Raw genomic sequence first — 19211 nt, forward strand, 5'->3', positions numbered from 1 at the left:
TCTCTTAAATATAATAAAAATTGATCAAGCTGAGCACTTAGAAAGAATTTTATTTTTTTTTCTCTTGTTGCAGATCCGTTCGAATTCCCTCGTTTTCCCAGAGCAAAATGAACGATCGCGAGAAGAGAAACGGCCAATTAAGCAATGGTGGCGCAAGGGCAAACAGCCAGCCCAGCAACTTTCAATTATGGTTGCATTAGCGTCATAAGATCGTTAATCGAGATTTCGTTGCTTCCGATTCGCAATTCGAATTATCGGAGCTATCACTTCCGGATTCGTTGCTCCAATTTTTCGATTTCTTACTACATCGCTATCCCCATCGCTGCTTTCATTTTCTCTCTCGTTAATTTTTTAACGATCAATTTTATTTTCGAAATTTTTTGTTCAAGATTTCCAAACTTTCTCAACGATCTCAACTAACACATTAGACAGATTGCCAGGAGGAATAGTTTCGTTTGGAATTTAAGATCGAAAGCATCTTAAAGCACAAGTTTCCTATTATTCTCTGATAAAAAAATAAAGAGGCGAGGAAGGAATACCGCGCTCTCGTGAATCGAAGATAACGAAATCTAGCGTGAATAAAGAAGTTGCCGCATGAAACGACCGAGAGTCGTCGTCTCTCGAATCTTCAAATCTTTCCATCATATATAAATCACGATAGGATACGAGTAATAACAACGATGCATCGTCATTCGTTTATATCCTCAACCGGGTGTTTTTCGTCGGGAAACGCTAATGATTTTTCCTTTTTTTCCCCTCTTTCTTTCCTTTTTGACGAGTGTAAACACTTTTCTCGAGCGCAAATACACACACTCTCTCTCTCTCTCAAACTCGGGCACGCGTCAAAATTTTCGGATCGAAGAATTGATTTTTATCTTTCGAGAGCGATACGCGAGGAAGCGGATTTGTTGGTTGGTCATGCATGAATTTATGGTGAAAAATGAATAAAAAATATATTGATTTAACCGAATGGATATATTTTGGTAGTAACTGAACAATTGGCGATCGAAGACAAACAAAAGGATGCCAACTTACGGAATAGTGACACTGGTAACAACGTTTAATAATAAAATTATAGATAGAGTTTCAGTGAAGTTTTATTAACCCTGTAACAGGATTAGGTTAAAACGCGTACAACACCTGCGATTTTTCACCACGATCGAATATCAACGAGTGGTCGACTTCTCGATGACCAAACACGCGGAAAATGAAGTTTGGAAGTTGAAGTTGGCGACTTCGGCTGTGACGTCTCGAGGAGATAAAACGGGAATGGGAATTTAATTTTGGGAAACGAGGGAGCGTGGCGGGAATTCCACTCCTCCTCTCGATTATCGGAGAGGATCGAAGGTGAGATCGGATCTCGATCGACCGGTCTCGGGGGCGTGATGCATGTAAGCGTCGAGGGTGAAATCGGGCGGAAACCAGTGTGACTCCCAGCTTTTGTCTGTCCCGGGATCGAGCACTCTCTCGCGTGAAATAAAGGTTAAAGGTTCGAATCGAGCAATCGTTGGAAATTCAATTACCCGTTTTTTCGATCCTATTATTTGACTTTTCTCCACCATCTCGCTCGTGGAACGAATATCGATCCATATTTCTCCTCCCGTCGATTCGATCGCGTGAAATTTCCCATCTTTCGAAAAAATTCCAAAATTCTTTTTAAGGAAATATCCTCACGTTCGATCGGGCGCGCCTCGACTCGAGAGAAGGAATACGAGGAAAGTGAAAATTCCGGAAGAAATGTCGAAATAAATGCGTGAATGATTGGGAACGATTTTTAAAAATGACGAGGATGAACGCGAAATTTCACGGGGTGATGTTTTTCACGATGTTGGTTTCGCGATTCTTGTTTTACGCAGAGAAAATTCTCGGTGAAATTTTATTTCCTCGCATTTTATCGGCGCAAATTCAATTTAAAAAGGCTCCGTTTCCCCAACATTTAAAACATTTCGATCCATCGATCGAAGTTTTCGTGCCGGCAATCGCTTACGTTACACGATTCCCTTCTCTTTCGATGACGTTCGATCCCTCGGGAGCAAAGTGGTTTCGATTCGATTTTTCACCAGAGGGTAAGGCTAGCCCTTCCTCGAACGAAGGATAATTTCATTGTTTGCGTCCGGTTGAAAAAAAAAAGAAGAAGAGAGAGCGAGAGAGGAAGCGGGAAGCGGAAGGGAAGAATGTCGTTGTTGCAAAACAAATGCAATTACGAGTCGGAACGAAACGAATTTATCGAGGAAGTGATTGGGCGTCATGGTCTAATAAGCTTCGACAGCCGGCCCGATTGTTCCCTCTCCTCATTTTTCCCCATTTTTTCCTCGTATTTTTCGTTCGGATGTTGGAGGATTTTCAAAGTTCCTGTTCTCGAAGTAAAAAAAAAAAGAAAAAAATCGTAACGAAGAATCGTCTCGCGTTGGCAAGGAAAGAGAAAGAAGAAGTGTCTTACCGATCGTGACAAAAGATAAGGAAGGGATAAAAGAAGAAGGAAGAAAAAAGAAAAAGCGAGTCAAAGAGAGAGTGATCCACACGTGCCCACGCTCGTCCTTCGAACGATTCTACGTCATTTTTTCTCACTCTTGTGTTAAATTGTGCGTGTATTCACGTGAGCCCGTGAACGGTGGCCCGATGATCATTATTTAATCGCGTTACACGCATGAGCCGAGACGCTGCCCAGTCAAACCTTTGCCTGCCACGCGTCACTTGATTTACGGCACTGGATCGGATGGTTCGACGTGCGTGAACAAGGAGGATGAAAACTCGTGATACGAAATTCTCTGTTCCTTTCTTTCCAATCGATTTTCCAACCAATCTTGTTCGCCGTAAGTAATATATTTTTCTCCGTCGAAGAAAATGGAGGAAAAGAAAGAAAGAAAGAAAAGTTGGTTCATTCTCGGACGAAGAAAATGGATGGCGATGCGCGATTTCCATCGGCGAGCGAGCGAGATGAAGATCCGATGGCGGCAGCACCAATTTCGCGAATCTCTCCGATCCCGGCTTCAGAATTCACGTTGCGGGGGCGATGCATTCATCGATAGGATATGAGTTATCTGACGCCGGCTGAGTCGTCTATCCGCGCGGATTAGCCTTTCCCCTAATGGAAGTTAGGGTCGGCCAACAGACAAGATCGGATAACGCGGGATAAAATCTGTAATTTGATTAAAAGTGGCGGCCGCCCGATCCGATAAAACCGAATGAAACCCTTTTCTCTCCTCGATGGAAAAACCTTTGCTTACGAATTTTAAACATCGAAGAAGAAGAAGAAGAAGAAGAAGAAGAAGAATTTGCAAAGCGATATCGAAAACATTTTTCGAGGGAATTGATTGTGAAGTAAAGAAAAGGAGAAATATTCCTAAATTATCGAAGTTATTCCTCGAACTATTTGGAAGAAAATGTCGAGACACGATGGCCGAGGTGATGAAACTTGATCGTACGAAAAGCAGGATCCTGTTTACGGTCCGAAGTTGATTAAAACTTATGCGCGAGTCGGGTCTTCCCCCGTGGATGTGAATCAATGGCCGTCGACATCTCGTAATTGAACGAAATTCCTTGCGGGCGAGGTATTCGCGCCGTGTCGATAGATCAAAGATGGTGACGCGATCAAAAGGGCCGTTTCTTCTCGTCCGGAGATAAATTGGAAGCCGGAACGAGATCGCCATTGTTCTCTCTCTTCCCTTCTCCCTCTTCAAAGAAAATTCACAGGATCGAACGAATTTCGAAACAAATTTACACTTCTTCGTCCGCTTCTTTATCTACGTTTCCCTCTTTGTTTAAAAAAAAAAAACTTCTTCGTTCAGAAGAAGATTTTTCCCATTCTCCGATCCGAGAAGATTTGGTAAAAAAGAAAAAAAAAAAAAATTCGAAAGCGATTCAAAAAATTGATCGCGTCTCGATTTTTTTTTTTTTTTTTTAATTTAAAGGAAGAGAACACGCAAAGGCGAAATTGGAGAGGAAAAATATCAACAGTCCCGGTACTTGGACCGCGCTCTATATTTGTCTTCCACTCTCCTCCCAAAATGGGGTTGCATCCACGGGGGTGGCCTAACGAAATCGCGGAAACGGCTCCGTATACATGCTCCACGATGCAGGAGCGAAGCATTTGGAATACGAATGTATGGAGAAATGGTTGGAGAGGAATGGGATGGGATGGAACGCGCGCTGCTCGTTTAATCGATCGCGAGAGTCGAAGAAGGTGGAAATAAAGCGAGGCGTTGATCGTCGAGGCGGATGAATCGGATGGCGGGAACAACGCGCGTCTCCACTCTGGCCGATTCTCGCGAAAACCGTGGAATAATTTCTCGCTTTAATCGCTTCGCTCGCTACTGCGAATTAACGCGTAATTCCGATTTATCCTTCCGATAACACCCGAGCCACGATTTTGGAATCGAGCCAATCGCCCTCCTCGGGTGGAGCCGACCGAAATTGAAACCTGCCGTCTCGCCTCTCGCCTCCTGTCCTCCTTCGCTCTGTTTCCCCGCCAACTCGTGGAAAAACAACGACGAGTTTTTCGAGAGTATTATTAATTTTCGAGAGAGAAGAAGGACGAGACGATCGAATCGTTATATCTCTCGTCGAGATTTTCCGCCGAGAGGAACGAGATGAGAAAAGGCAGGCTCGGTGATTCTCGGGGGAGGAATTTTAGGCAAGGTAAAATTTTATACCGCGATATCGTATTCCTTTAAAAGAGGGGTTATAAAAACCCCAACTCCTCCGTCGATCCCCTTGGAAAAAAACGAGGATCGGAAGAAACTTTTTAACAATAGCATTGTAACGTGGCGAGTGCAGCCAGCCTCTGATAAAATAGGATGAAAGAAAATAGGATCGACGAAGCCCGTAGAATTTTCCCCTTTGTTGGAAGGACGAGGATTGTTGGAAGGAGGGAAGTCGGTTCGTACGAAGGCGAGACAAAGAAGGGGGATATCGATCTATTTGCCGGATTCTAAGCAAACGATTATTAGCGTTTTAACGAGTTTCTCGAAAAATATCACCTGTTGCGTTTCGCGGAATCGTCGAAAGGCGATGGATGGATGGATGGATCTCCGAAAGAGGGGAGAAAAATGGTGGAGCGCGATCGATAGGAGCGCGATGGTTCGAGAGATTAGATCGCGCTCTCGAGCGGAAGCCGACGTACGAATTCGCCGATAATCGATAGCGCCGCCACAGATGCCGGCCGGAGGGGAGAAGAGAGAATCCGTGTCGTCTATTTTTATTTCCGCCGGCCCTTTAATCGAATTTCTTCGCCGCCTCCCCTTCCTCTCTTGTGCATCCAACTCGTATTTCTCGTATCTTACAACCGTTTCGTGACGCTTCCACGAAAACCTGGATCAAACCTGGATCCTCCTGCTCCGTCGCCTCCAACTCTCGAAAGTTAACGTCTTTCTTCTATCGCCATTACCACATCCGACGATCCAAGATTGAAAAATATGAGTTTTCCGAAAAGGGAAGAAGAAGAGGAGGAGGTGGTGTTGGCTTATTGAAAATTGGAATAGAGGAAGCTTTTCTTTTTTTTTTTTTTTTTTTTTTACTCGATGAATAAGGAGGAATTGAAAAGGGCCAAAGCGCAAATGCGATAAATACAAGTGTAAATATAGGCGTGGAAAATTTCTCCTCCCTTTAACCTTTCACCTGACGAGGTAAAAAGTTGGACGAATCAAGTTATTCTTCGCGATTTGTGAATCGTAAACGATCCGTGGAAAAATGGCATTTCCACGCGGTTGAGAATTTTCTAGAGATCTCTAGGGATGATTTTAATTGAAGCGTAATTGCTAACGCCCCGCTCGAGATCGAATCGAATCTGAGAACGCGATTTATCGTGTTGTCACGCCAACTATTTCCATTTCCACGAACAAACCTATGCGAATTCCCACGGAAATCGTCACGAACATGGCCGCGAAATTGCAAATCCACGACGCTCAGCTTGCTCAGCCTGGAAAGAATCCACCTCCGCGTTCCTTCCTTCCCGTCTCCTCCTCTTCTGCCGGATAATCCATATTCATTCGCGCTAACAAGCTGACAGCACCGACTCGTATTCGAGCAACATCATCCGCTTGGACCAGAGAGAAAGAAAGAAAGCGAACAACGAAGCTTCGATGTGGATTAGAATAGGCAAGATTCGAATAAAATTCCGAGAGGAAAAAAGTTTTCTCGAAAAATAGGGGAGAGAGAGAGAGAGGGAATCGTCTGAATTTCGCGTTTATGCGATGGATGGATCGTTTCACAACGTACATCTTTTACGTCTCGAAAAGGCGCCACGCGGATCGCCTCGTGACATTAAAGTAGAGGGTCGATGAAACTAAAAAATTTCACGACTTGCATTCTTGATTTGGAATCCCTTTTACGAAGATTCTTCTCGAAGATAACAAACATTCGTGTGGAAAGTCGTATGGCGCCACGCGGAGTTGCAACGCGGTGGTGGTGGCTCGCTTTACGATTGTTACGCTTAAATGTCGCGATATATTCACGGACGAGGAGATTTAGATTCCGTTCCAGACTCGCTACGTTTCTAACAACCATTAATCCGGCCAGATATCAAATATCCGCTCGAAGGGTTCGGCGTCGCACAGTCTCGATTTAACCATCGATTTTTAAATATCCCGCGCTTCCCATCGAATTACATCGAAACTTTTCGACTCGACGTTTCTTTATCTCTTACGCGCAATATTTCACGAAAGAAAGGAGAGACGAGCGAAATCGCGTCTGTTTCGTGGGGGGCGAAGTCTCGGTGGAGGGGGTGGAGATTAAGAGGAATCGGGTTAACAACCAGACGCGCGCAACGTCGAAATTGCTTTTTCTTGATACGCGCGCGCAAGTTGCACGTTTTATTTATGGCCCGTTCTTTACCGCGCCACCGTGCCGGCTATTTACGGGCGTTCATCGTTTAGCAGTTATTATCGTTGGCATCTACACCCTGCCCGCGCCCCTTCGACATCCGGCGTCCGACGCTCGATATCGTGGGTAGACGAAGAAGGCCATCGTTGAACTTGATCCTCACGGATGAACGGAGGAGTGGTCCATCCGTGGTCGATACGCCGGCAAATGGCCAGAAAAACTCTCGATACTCTCTCCCTCTCTCTTTCTTCCGTTAGCACAATGCGTTCAACGATGTTTCTTAACATCGAGAAACCCGATTCCCTCTCCGATCGAAAATCCTCTCCGGATAAGAGGATCGTTGGAGTAGAGTTGTAACAACGTTTTCTCCTTTTCTCCTCTGTAATTTGGCATTTTCGTGCCAAATGTTATACACGCACGCGTATAATTTTGACATTTTTATTTCGAGAATAAGAAATTTGTACATGGATGTATATGTGGCATAATGTGAAAAAATCAAATGAGTGAAAAAATGTAGAATGATGATGATTTTTCGATAAGAGAGATTGAACCTTTTGAAATTTTATATTTGAAAGATTTTATATTTGAAGGCGAGAATCATTTTCAACGAGATTTATCGCAATTTTCGTCGCGTTGGGGATCATCGAGAAGATTTGTATTGAAACATTTCCATTCGACTCGAGTCAGGCTCGCGTATTTTCACATCTCAAAAATTTATTATTCTCAGTCGTGGGCGATATCCAGAAAAATTATAATCGATTTCATTAACGATCTCGTCGGAATTACCCCTTTTCGATCCCAATACCTCGAAGAAGAAAAAGTCCCTCTCAAGTATCCGCGTGTGTTTCGAGTCGAGCTCGCCCCCATAAATCGCGTCGAACTCGAGAAGGTCAGCGATTTTGTCGCGCGTGCGAACGAAATACGAGCCCCCGATAAATCGTTTCAGCCGTGCGTCTCGATCCATTATCGCCGCGTGGAACAAGAAATCCGTACCATCCGGGATTCCTTTCCCTATCACTTTCATCGACGCCGCCGGATCGCATAAATCATGACCTTTTTCCCCCCCTTTTTTCCGATCCAACTTTGATCCGCTAAATTTTAACCTTTTCCCTCCCGTTTAATCAGAGTCTCCTATTATACTTGCTTATCCTCCATCCCTTTCCCCTATCGAGTGATAAATAGAGTCGCGCTTTCGACCGAGTCGCTCCGTTTTAATCTTCCCCTCCCTAATAACAAATGGTCGCACAATTTTCTCGACCCAAGAATCGAGAACGCCGACCTTTCCGTTGTTCGATTCTTCCATTTCGCGGATATTCACGCGTGTTTATTCCGCGAAAAGCGAGGACAGTGTTTGGAATTTTATCGCGGAGAGAGCGAAACTTGGAAATCCTTGGGCGGCGCTCTCGAAGGAGCGGACGAAGGGGCGATTTTATCGATCCTCGATGCGAACCCTTTGGGGCATTATCCGGTGGGGAACTTTGTACAGGCAAAAACTGTAATCGCGGGCAGGACACCCTCGAGAGATTGATAATCCGCTTATTGAACCCGGTGACGGGTCTCGTCAACCTTTTTCCTTTTTTTTTCCACCATTGTTGCCGGGTCGTCGAACGGGGAAATGGAGGAGGCGTCGTCTCGAGGAGGAGGAGGCTAACACACGCGCGAATAAAAATGTATCCCCGTTAATGGGAGTGGATAATTCGACCTGGCAAATTGATAACTGATGGATTGTTCGCGCAACGAGTGTGGCGAAAGTAGTGGGACCGTGGCGCTGGGTAAACCGAAACGTCCGACTCGGCGCGGTCTATCACCACTGCGGCTTGCGCCGCGGTTAAACGGAAAACCGTTCACGGTTTTTTTGGGAAGAGGGGAAAGGATCTCGTACTCTTTAAAATTTCTTTTCTATACGGCGGAGGAGCATACGAATTTTGTGCGCGTCGCAATGCGGTTAAATTGAATTAATTACAGAACGTATCGTCATCCTTTATTACGTGTATCGATTTGGCCCTGATTCCATCTTGAGTTGAAAATACCTCCCTTCCTATATTTACCATTCCTTTAAATTAGAAAACAACTTTTTCACCTGTTATTTTCACCAAGTTCTTTTTAATCTCTCGAACATACGAGCATTGCGTGGAAACAAAAATGGTAAAAAATTTCGATTCTTCTTTTTTTCTTTTCTTTTTTCAAGATTTTGCGCCCAGAAAATTGTGCTTAACCGAGGGATAATTACATATTCGAATTCTCGCCGAGTTTACACTCGTTAGTCGTTCGATGGATTATTTTACGTTGCGGATAAAATATGGGAGGAAAAGGCGAGGCGTGTACGGCTCACGTACGTGGAGGCCAAGATCTCGATGACCGGGGGGATAAACAGGGTCCGTTAGAGACGTAAGATCGTACGCGCACGAATCGTTGCCGTTAACCATGAAACGTGTACGTAATTACTTACACACATTAGAAGCCGCGCTTTTTATAAACGACCTTTCTTCCCCTCGCTCGGCGCACGGAGGTCGTACAAGCGGTTGGAAAAAATATTCGCCCGGGTAATGAAGTAGGTCTCGTGCTCGTCGTCACGCAAGTCGCGCCTTTAACGCTCGGCAAACCGTGCGAAAGTATCGGTTTTATTAAGAAGATTTGCTTTACGAAAAGTTAACGAATTTTTCTCAATTCGCGTGTTTTATGTAATACGTTGTTACATGCTTGCAAAGTAAGTAAACATCCCGATTTCTTTCGATTATCGAGCCAATCTCGCGTCGACGGTTCGTACAAATTTCTCGAGAACATTCTCAAACAAGCACATTCTCAAAATTGAATATATATTTTCGAGGATCGAAAAACAAGTTTCACCAATTAGATCTCCTCGCTCGAGCTGTTTCGACGAACGAAACGCACCCAAAATGGATTAAAAAAAAAAAAAAAGAAAAGGACGAAATGAGTTAAGGGAGGGAGAGGGACGTCACGTTTCGGTCGAATGTATCCATTCGCATCGCCATCCGAAGGAACGATATCACGCGCGTTTAGCCGCTATTCCGAAGGGAGGAAAAGAAAGGGAGGAAGCGTCCCGGATTCGTGTAACAGCCTAATTCCCATTCCGACCGCGCCACAGTCGAACAGAGATTCCTATCGAAACTCGTTCACAGGCTACGTATAAAAGAATAAAAGCTGGATGAAAGTGAGATAGATCGACCCTGTACGTCGTACGTTTCCTCAGTTTATATTTCCATGCAAAAGTCGATGCTCGATGAGCTGTCACGCGTGTCGTAAAATATTTCCTCTCCTGGATTAAAGTCAGAAAAATAAAAATAAATTATACGCGTTACTCGTATACCTGATCCACGACATTACATGTTACGTGTGTTATCGACGCGACGATACGCAACGATTGCACGGATAAAAAGCGGACGAGAGAGAGAGAGAAATGAACGAGATATTTGGGAGGGGAATGAGTCGAATGGAAAATGTACAGTTTGTGAAAAATACGGAAAGATCGATAGGGAATGTCGTGAAACGGCAGGGAGAGGTCAGTGTCGCCTATTTACCCTTAACCCAGCGAATTTATCACGACATTTACGTTTTCCCCTCAGATACATCAGATTTTAACTACGTTTTCTTACAAGCCTGAAGGGCTTTCTGTCTGGCCCGTTTGTTTGTCGGCTTATCTAGACGTCGTTTGCTCCCTTCCATTGTTTATACGAGTGAAAGTGGTAACCCCTCCTCGTCCCTTCTTCTTTAATATTTTCTTAAACGATTCGTTCTTTTTTTTCTTTCTTTCTTTCTTTCTTTCTTTCTTTTCCTTCCCCTCGCTCGATCCCGTAGTTCAACGCGGAGGCGTTTCTCCGATCAATCCTTTCTTCCCTCCGCTAACTTAAATAATACTCCTCGCCCGACAACCATTTTAAAAAGGATTTTAATTTTCTCGTAAACGATATTTTTCCGGTGGAAAAAAATTCATCGAATATCGTCGAATCTTCCATTTTCGGACTAAACGGAATAAGTTATCGTTGCTACGAGTTACGATCATTTCGACGAGGAGGGAAACCCTGAAAGTCGACACGCTATATTCAATTCTCGGAAAGAGGGGCACGGGTAATCCGAAAATAAATCCCTAAACCCGAGTTTCTCCCAACGATACGTCGAGAGGTAAATCCAGAGATTAATTTATCCGGAGAGAAACTTATAAAACAGTGGACTTATAAAACCATTACCGACCTGAATTCGGGCGTGCATAATATTTCGTCTCGTCGTCCCGAGATACCAGAGAGAGAGAGAGAGAGAGAGAGAGGTTTGGATGAGCCAGGTTTCCAACTAAAAGCTCCCTCCCTCCAACAAGTACACCGAACCCTTTTCCTCTCGAAACTACTCGTCGTAAACGTTTTACCTCGAACAAGCTAAAATCGTGATGTTTCGCTTCGTCGGGTGTGCGAGCTGGTTAATAATCGTGCAACGTTTTCTTTCGAAAAATTTTGTTCTCTCGATTTTTTTTCCCCCCCGATAAATACTCGATGAGAAATGTCACGATTGTGGATGTAACTCGACGAAAGGCGCAAGTGTTGGAACGAAATTTCGAGTTGTATCGTGAGTCGTAACAAAATTGGCAGATACCGATGATTCTGAAACTGCGCGTTCCGTGGCTGCGAATCCGTGTTATCGTGTAACAGCTGGCGAGGAACGGGCGATTACTGGCTGTTAAGGGGACTGGGTGCGTGGGGAGGAGGGGTGGTCGATTGCCAGGCTGGTGCCAATTGAAAGATTGCCGGCTGATTGGCATTTTGCTTCATGCAAACCGGAAGTCATCCAGTGTCAATGGCCAGCCGTCGTCGAGTACTTTTTCTCTTGTCCGGTTTCCGCTTCCGCTTTCAATTCAGGCCACAATTCTGGCCGAAATATTTCTATTTCTTGTCAAAGAGGAAAAACATCATATCGCAATTCATTTAAATTGCAAATTTATGTACTGCGAATTATGGTAAAAAATATCGATGAGTTCCCTGTTTCTTTTCACGTTTTATATTTCTTCGAACGTGAAAAGATGATCGAGATCGCAACTTGGGAGAAGATCCTTAAAAGAAGAAGAAGAAGAAGAAGAAGAAAAAGTTGTTTCAAGATATGATTTCGTGCCATATTCGACGCAAACTTTATAAAATATTTCTCTCTTATTTTCGTCCGTAGATCGTGGCCCAACAGTTTGAAAAAAAAAAAAAAAAAAAGAAAAGAAAAAAATGGAAGAACATACGATATTGGACTAATGAAATACGATTCCCGATAGAAAGGAATCTCCAGAATCGATGGAACAGAATTCTCGAGCATAAATATTTCTCTGTTTACCACGTGTGCATTTTATCGGTGATTTCTCTTGTACTCTCTTCGTTCTTCGACGGAGAACGAAAGAGAAAGAATAAGAAACAAACACACACACACACACACACGAGCAACCATTGCAAGTTCCTTTTGCGTCGATGAAGATACGAGTTTCAAGTTTCATCGCGGAGGGATCGTTCGCAAATTTGAACACGTTTCTGCGATCTGATTAAAAGGCCATTTTATTCCGTGTACGATTATTGGAAGAACTCTCGAAGTCAGCGAAACCCGAATTTCATTTTTCCCCTCTCTTCTACGAAACTACGACACGAAACGTTGGAATAAACGTTGAAAATTTGTACATCTTTTCCACGAATTTCCGTTTTATTCACAGATGCCATTCGTTCGCCGAAGAGCGGGTTCGCGATCGATCGAGGGGAATCGTCTATGGTCAGACGCGATATTGGAACTTTGGCAAAAATCCTTGGGATTTTTTAACGGGATATCGAAAGAAAGATCACACCTCGAAATTGGATAGAAATTTGAGCGGTGGATGTCGCGTGGATCGAAAATATTCAGATGTAATTTCGAATAAGATAGAAAGAAAAAATAGCGAGTGAGATAAATCACTCGCTTCGTTCTCAAGTTCGTCGTTTCGAGATTTATAGCGGCGAGAGTTAATTTAAAAATTGTTCCATCCCCTTCTCCTCCCTTCCCTGTATCTCCATCGAGGCGTTACACGCACGAATTGTCGCGCGCCGCCGCTCGTCTTATGCTAATGCAGCCAAGGAACAAAGCCCTTTCGGATTAAACGCGGAGATTAAGACGATAAATCATCCGTTCGGAAGTGGAAAAGTTTCTTCCGTCAGTTTCGCGTTTCGAAAATGAATCTTGCTGATTTCGTTAATTGCGGCGAAACGACGCGGATTCGAAATTATTATTACGCTCAGATCCGCGAGATGATCCCTCCTCGTTTAATCCAATTCCAGGGCGCGGGATGAATTATCATTTTGGATAAAAATCGGGGTTTTTTACAACCGTCCATGGTCGTATTTCATCGCAGCGTTTCTTGGCAGCGTGGACGAAGCGTGGGACGGGGGTGTCCAAGCGTTGTGGACGACGTAATTCAAGAACGCTGGTTACGCAGCACTTTGTTATCGGCAATTATCCCCAATTAAGCGCAGTTAATCGAAACCGTCATTGCGATCCGGTTGCCTCGCGACGAGATTCATGGCCGAGCTTTTTCAATTATTAAAACAATTTTTGGTTTTGGCAATTTCTCCTCGCGATACGTTCAAATATTTCCTCTCCACTTACTTTTTAAATCATACGAATTTTAGAGATTGTCGTGTAAATTGTTCGTTTCGTTATATATATAGAGTATATGAAAAGCAAAGAGAACTCGAGAATTTGAAAAGTTTTTAAAAGTAGTTGGAGAGCTCGTGCGAGTTTTTCAAGGATCCAGAATCCGTGTAATTTATGTATCGTTGAAGATGACGAACGAGGAAGAAGAATTTATGCTGGATAAGACGATTCGTGGAAAAAGTTTTCGAAAAATCTATAACGATTTGGATTATTAACAGTGGAACAAATATTGACGTTCGAATAAATCTCCGAATCTCTATTCTCCCTTGTCGATCTGCTGTCTGTCTGCGAGACAACAACGTGTTTTATCGCTGTTTTATCGAGATCTTGTAAATTTCGAGGAGAGTGAAAAAAAAAAACGATACGATTTTTACATGGAAAAATAAAAAATTTTTCCTAGAACATAATACTCGTCCGAAACGAGATATCAATGATCATTCGAATAAAATCATTAATTCGAATCTGATCGACGCTGATCACGACTACTATATAAAGAATGGTTAAAAATTAAAAATCCGGAAGATTCGATTCGGCGAAAAAAATAATTGCTTGATCGTCCTTGGTGAACGAGTCGGTGCGGTACTGCTTAACCCGATTGGCACTACTCCCAGGATATTAGACCGATCCGCTTTAACGGGAACCACGAAAACGCTTTCTCGATCGCTTCGTTATCAATGCTATCACGGCGAAAAATCTGGAGCGCCACCCTCGAGAACGCTCGTCGCTTTACGAACCGTAAAAGATCACACCGCTCCCCCCTTTCTCTCCCCTCCCTCTTTGAATTCTCGAGGAAAAGCCTTGCGAATTAAATCGTTCAATCGTTTAAATCGTGCGAGAGAGAGAAAAAATTCGTTTATAATTCGAGAGATTAATTTTGCAAAAGCAGGATCGCAGTAATCAAGCCTCGGGTCTCTAAAGAACGGTTCTTGCACGGTTCCAAGCGTTTATAGATATATTGGAGCGAGAGAATATTACGAACGAACAGGTTTGTCCTAGAGTCTAATAGAGATTTTGCGAATCGTTGATTATCAGAGATATATTTTCAAGATATCGATATCTCTTATCAAGGGAAGTGAAATTTGATAAGAGAAACGTATTACAAATTGTACTATTATACGACTCGCGGTGACAGTTTTGTCGAGATTTATCCTGGATCCGATTTATCGCTCCTTTTTCACTTTTCATTCAAAGCGGAACGAGAGCGGGAAACGAAAGAAGAATAAGAAGAGAAAAAAATTGTCGCGCCCGGTTAAAGGTTAACGGCACGCGAACAGTTCAAAGCCACCCTTCGTGGACGATTCCACGTGAACCTGTTTAATCGACGATAATCACGCGACGACCCGGGGTGGGGAGGGGTAGCGCGACGAGAACGTGACGGGAATAAAAAGAAAGGTGGTACAGTATCGGGGAAAACGAAGGTGAAAGAAAGGGAGGGAAGGTGTATACGGGTGGTGTAAAATTCTTCTTCTTTTACCTGAACGTCATCTCGTAACGCGTGTCTCCTCTTCGCTCGTTCCTCTTCCGTTTCCTTCTTCTCGCCGAATTTACACGTTTCCCGGGGGTCCAATTAAACCGACTCGACTCCAATCCGAGCCCGAAAATAATTCACTCCCGGCTAATCGACCGTCCCTCCCCACCCCCCACCCCCTCTCCTCTGGATACGTTCAATTTGCCACAATGTTTACTTTGCACGGAGAGAAAACGCTGGCACTGCAGTCGTCCCCGGCGGACGATCCTTAATTAACACGTGAAAACCGACATCCGCGTCGTCCGGATCTTCTACCCTCTTCTATCTCCCTCCCTCCCCCCTCCCCCCTACTTGTTCACGATCATTCACCGGAGGTGAAACGAGGAGGTGAAACGAGGAGGGAGCTGAGTCAGGGAGCCGCTCTTTCCGCTTCGATACACAACGATAACTGTCGATAAACGGGCATTAAACGCGAACAATTATTCCTTCGGGACACCGTTCCGAATAAAGAGACATCTCTTCTCTCCGCGAGGAGGATCGATCAGGTGTGGACCACCGTTCTTCTTCTTCTTCTTCTTCTTCTTCTTCTTGTTCTATTCTTCTTCTATTTTCGACGAATGTATTCCTCGCTGCCGAATCGTTGACGCGTTGTCTCTCGAGCAACGTTCGTCCTCCCTTGAACAAGGACGAATATTACGCTGGAAACGTTCCTGCGAACCTCGATCGACGAACAATGGACGAAGGAAGAAAGGAAGGAAGGAAGCATGGATGAGAAAATGAGAGAGCGTGGATGTAATCGTGTGGAAGAAAATGGAGAGAAAGAGAGGAGGGATGGAAGGAAACGTCCGGATTATTCGTCGACGAGATTCGGCTTGGAAAATTTGGACGTTGGAGCGCGTGTCAGATTCGGTCGGGCCGCGTTTTACGCGTCGTTCCACGCCGCCAATTTTCCAAAAACGATAATTGACGTAAAGCTCAGAGAGAGAGAGAGAGAGAGAGAGAGAGAGAGAGAGAGAAAAGGGAAGGGATTTCTTCGAAAGGTAGGGGAAGGATGGAGGCAATATTTACCGTTTTCGAGCTTAAGAAACCCGACTCGACGATCGTTTCGCGAAGCTCGAGCCTCGAATCGTGGTAAATGAAGGCTAATAACAATTCTTCTCGCTCCTCGAAACGCACGGAGATTAATCAATTTGACGATTGGAAAAAAACGTTTTTCCCGATTAATCGCTTCGCCACAGAACTCGTAACTGCACTACGCGATCTGTTATCGATGGCCGATTCACGGTATGAAAACTCCACTCGAAGAATCTTGGATCTCTGGTTTATTGGTTCCGCGTCCGAATCGAATTCTCCGCTTTCGTTTCGAAACGAGTGAAAAACTTTTAATTAATCGAGGATGGATCGGATGCGCCCCTCGTTTAATTCTCGTTAAATTCGGAGGACGCATCGATCGCGCGATTAAACTCTAATTCTTTGATTCGTGCAAACAGTTATCGTATATATAATAAAACTGATAAATTAATCGACGAACGTCGAGACTCTATACTTCTTGACGCGTGCACGCGTGCGAAACAAAGCGGGCCCGGTTTTTTCGATGCAATCGAAAGCGAAACTCGATCGTACCCTCCGATCTTAAGAGAGAAGATCTCGTGGCTGGAACGTGCGATCTCGATAACGATCGATTTGCTCCGCAATTAACGGGGGAACGCTAACGTTCTCGATGGCCTCGAAACGAAAGGTCGGCCGATTCGAATCAAGCCGAAGGCCGCTGCTCCATTCGTTGGAGGAACCGGAAGCCTCGAGGCAAGCCTCGTTCCTCGAACCGGCTGCTCACCCTTCGTCCGCTATCGCGTTTCACCACACAACGAAAGATATCCGAAGTGTCGTTCGATCGACATTTTCTTATCTCTCTTCCCTCCGAGGGAACACTGGGTTCCGAATAGAACGCGTACAAACGATATACAGAGTGGTATTAGCACTTGGAAGACGCGTGTTAATTATCCAATCGTGCACGCCGTTTCTTCCACCGACTCGAGGCCGTCGTCTTTACGTGCGTGTGTTCGCTGACAACCAGCGAAACGTTTCTTTGTTAAGTCTCATGGACGAACGAGAAGACGAGATCCTCTCTCTCTCTTCGCGATTCTTTGGTCGGCGTGGACGTTCGCCGACGAAGGGACCCGTGCGAGCATTGTGTGTCGTACACACAATCGTGACTTCCGGTGTTGGTGGGCAACAGCACTTTCAATTGTCGTAATTCTTTCTTCTTTTTCACCCCTGCACCTTCACGCACACACTACGTAAGTAAAACTCGCGACGAGTATCGGGGTGATGGAAAAGAAACGAAAAAAAAAAAAAAAGACGACGACGACGACGACGAGACAGAGAAATAGAGAGAGAGAGAGAGAGAGAGAAAGAGAGACGTGTGCGGCCTCTCTCGCGATACTCGTCCTCGAGGACGCCGGGACGTGTTTCGCGGTTTGAGAGGAGCGACTGGTGCCGCCGCGTGGCCCCAAACCTCTGTTCCCGTAGCGCTTGCGCTCCTCGTTCAACGGCACCCTCGCCGCGACGCCCTTTCGATGCTCACGCACTTGTGCCCACGTCCAGCCACTCTCCCCCCGATCCTCCCGCACGCATCCGTTCCTTCGCGCCTTCCCTTCGTCGTGTTATCGTTCTCTCGTTCACCACCCCTCCCCCTTCTTTTCTCTCCTTCGTTACGATCTTCCTAGGACCGATCTCTCTTCCTCGTCGAGATCGAGAGTAAGAAAAGGAGTCGAGAATTTTCCTCGAAAGAGGAGGAGAGAGAGAGAGAGAGAGAGAGTTGTTGAACGTTCGATGGACGAAGCATCGATTGGATGCGAATCGAAATTACGGCGAGAATCGTTTAAAGTGTATCTCTAGCAGAGGTGTTACAATATGCACGAGAATGTGAACGAGCCGCGTTCCCTGTCACGAGGAAATTAGAGAATCGAATGCAACGAGGATGTGCGCGCGAGGAGGATGTCGAAAGAAGATTCGTGGCGAGAACGCGACACGTTCGTTCGTTCGGAAATATGTGAGTCGGTGATGGTACGTAGCTCGTAGCCCAGTTTCCATTTATTTCGAGGCCGACAGGAGGGGAGTTCTCGCGGTTTGATGAATGGACTCGACTATGAATCCCGAGCTTTCGTTGCTTTTGAGGAATCCGGTCGAAACCGGCAAAGGTGATGTCGCGCGATGATTAATTCCAGCTTTGTTGCAAATGGCTTCTCTTTTTCCTTTTTTCTCCCTTTTCGTCCAATCGCTCTTACCGCTCGTTGGACGCGAATATTTCTCCAAGGAAATTTATATCGTTGCCTTTTCGAACCGCGCGATGAAAATGTGTGCGCCCAAAATAAAATAGCGTGAAAGTGGCCGTCAAAAGTGTAAAGGTAAAAAAAAAAAAAAAAAAAAAAATGGATGTAACGTTGTAACATTTTTGATGTCGATCTAAAAGTTTGAACAAGTTCAGGTTAGTTGATGACCTTTAAAGATTGCATCGTTGTCGCATCGGTGTATCGTCGAGGAATTATTTATCGTAGTTAATTATAAAAGATCAATGCAATCGTTTCCTGTGTTTATTTTCTATTCGGTCAAGAGACAGAGAGAAAGAGAGAGAGAGAGGGTTGTAAAATGTTTGTGAAACGTTTGCTTGGATTCACCCACGTTCACCAACGCCTCCAATGCTGTACAATTATCCAACCGGCCACTGTTTTACGACAACTATTAGGATCGTTTTACACCACCATTATCCTTTACGCGGCCGTTATCCCTTTCTTCTCCTAATAATTTTCTTTCGGCAAATAAATTAAGGAGAACGATACACCGAACGATGTATCGAAACGATGCCCCGTTACCGATTCATTAAATCCCTCATAGGTCGAGTCTACATTCTGCATCATTCTCGTTAATAAATCAACCCTTCGCGTGGGCAACCGAGTATCCAAAGTAATCATTTCCACGCTTCGCGTAAAAAAATAATAATTTTTTACGTTTTTTCTTTTTTCTATTTTTTTTTCTTTTTTCTTTTTTTTTTTTTTCTCTCTCTCGTTTAATTATATCTCACAAAATTGGTGTGTATTCACACGGTTCGCGGCCTCTTGTACAAATTTTCCTTACATTTCGGGGAAATTTGAATTTGAAAAAACATAAAAGCAACGAGGGGAAAATTATAGAAGATGATAATTGCTAGTTTCCTTCGTCAAGAAGTTGGCTCAATGAGACAGGGAAAGAGAGAGAAAGAGAGAGA

At 44.5% G+C, this 19211-nt stretch overlaps 1 protein-coding gene across 4 annotated transcripts in view; it reads right to left on the reverse strand.

Moving 5' to 3' along the window:
* Positions 1–17206, reverse strand: part of Dop1R2 (dopamine receptor 2) — a 59327-nt gene extending 42121 nt beyond the window's left edge. For 3 of the 4 annotated variants that reach the window (XR_015290548.1, XM_086902449.1, XM_012489589.3), the window contains exon 1: positions 14954–15094. The gene's annotated coding sequence lies outside the window, so the exon portion shown is untranslated. Of the gene's footprint in view, positions 1–14953; positions 15095–16781 lie in introns of those variants that run through there. The other variant, XM_086902448.1, reaches the window with a different exon arrangement.
* Positions 17207–19211: the final 2005 nt, after the last annotated feature.

This window comes from Apis florea, unplaced genomic scaffold, assembly GCF_048593485.1.
Source record: "Apis florea isolate Af1SG1 unplaced genomic scaffold, ASM4859348v1 contig_2272_pilon, whole genome shotgun sequence".
NCBI classification, from domain to species: Eukaryota; Metazoa; Arthropoda; class Insecta; order Hymenoptera; family Apidae; genus Apis; species Apis florea.